This window comes from Sinocyclocheilus rhinocerous, unplaced genomic scaffold (genome assembly GCF_001515625.1).
Source record: "Sinocyclocheilus rhinocerous isolate Xijiao unplaced genomic scaffold, SAMN03320098_v1.1 scaffold627, whole genome shotgun sequence".
NCBI classification, from domain to species: Eukaryota; Metazoa; Chordata; class Actinopteri; order Cypriniformes; family Cyprinidae; genus Sinocyclocheilus; species Sinocyclocheilus rhinocerous.
In genome coordinates this window covers 17,328-19,039 of record NW_015649569.1, presented here as the reverse complement: position 1 = coordinate 19,039, position 1,712 = coordinate 17,328, and positions in this window count along the sequence as shown.

Here is a 1,712-nt window from a genome sequence, read left to right as displayed (position 1 = left end):
TATTGGCCTTTATAAAGGTAAATGACATCCTGTGGTAAATATTAAAAACATGCAGATTTAAGTGTGTAAAAGCTGACAGAAAACTGATGAAAATATTGCTTCAGAATAAATTGTTTACACCACCAAAAATCTCGGTGATGCGACACTTTTGTTTTGTGGGAATATTTTGTATGTTTTGTCTGCTGATATGAAAAACTCACTGTATATCGTAATAACACATAGAATTTTTGACAGCGATGATATTTTGTTTTCTTTTTACATTTAAATGCGTTAAATATTACATATACGTATGTAATATAATGTGTATTTCCATCACAGGCTTGGTCTTAAATTTCACATAAGGTGGTATTAAAAAGGTCTTAAAAAGTCTTAAATTTAACTTGTTCATATCTGTAGACACCCTGCTACATCGTGACCGCATTTATTTTTTAATTAGACGAATATTCGAAATTCGAATTTTTTTTTGACAGCCGTAATATACAGTGAAGGTAGTGATGGAGGAAACTAGTGTTGACAAATTAAAACTCACCTTTGTGCCACTTTCTGTGATACAGTGGAATTCGGCACAAACCTAGAAAACCACAAACACACACAAGTATGTATATAACCAATAACGGATTTAGAAAAGAGAGCGTCTGTGTCTGGTGTCTGGACATTTTATCCTACCCGGCGTCATATTTTCCTACCAGGGTTTACTGCACATGCACACATCAATATTGCGTCATTTTTCTCAGGCAAAAAAACAAAAACAAAAAAAAGATAATTACTGTATTTGCTTTCCTGGAAGGGGTAGGTTTAGGGTTGGGGTAGGTGTAATAGGTGACCTATTAATCATTATGAGTCTAAAATCATCCCATATATAGCCTTGTCTTTAATGTGCTATGTTGTTTGTATTCTATTCTTGCATTTCTATAATAAAAAGGTGAGACTCTGAAGTACTGCGCTTGCACATACAGTAGACTTGTGCACACCTCAAATCTCGTTACATTTTTCTTTAATGATTAATGATTGTAAACTGATTTATTTGTTTAGATCAGTGTTTCTCAACCCTGGTCCTGGGCGCCCCCCAGCACTGCACATTTTGTGTGTCTCCCTAATCAAACACACCTGATTCAACTCATTAGCTCATTAAAAGAAACTCCAGGACCTGAAATGTGTGTGTCAGATAAGGGAGACATGCAAAATGTGCAGTGTTGGGGGGCGCCCAGGACCAGGGTTGAGAAACACTGGTTTAGATGAAGTATCTGTGATAAATTGTACATCAATAAATCACAACAATCCCATGCTGTGAGCACTGCCATTGATACCGGCTACAGCACAAGTTATTTTACTCTAGTATTCGAAGTTTCTGTTTTTCAAATTCGGAAGTGCGATAAAGGACTACAGAATTTATCTTAATTGTTGAGGCACGTTCAGCATGCATCCAGTTCAGCCTGGAAATAAAGAAAGATTTACTACAAGCTTGAGATTTCATTAGTTAAAGGGGTCACATGATGCGATTTCAAGTTTTCCTTTCTCTTTGGAGTGTTACAAGCTCTTGGTGCATAAAGAAGATCTGTAAAGTTACAAAGACTAAAGTCTCAAATCCAAAGAGATATTCTTTATAAAAGTTAAGAGTCAGCCACGCCTACCTAAAACGGCTCGTTCTAACACGCCCCCACATATCTACGTCAATATGTGGAAATATTAGCATAATGCCGCCCAAATGTGCA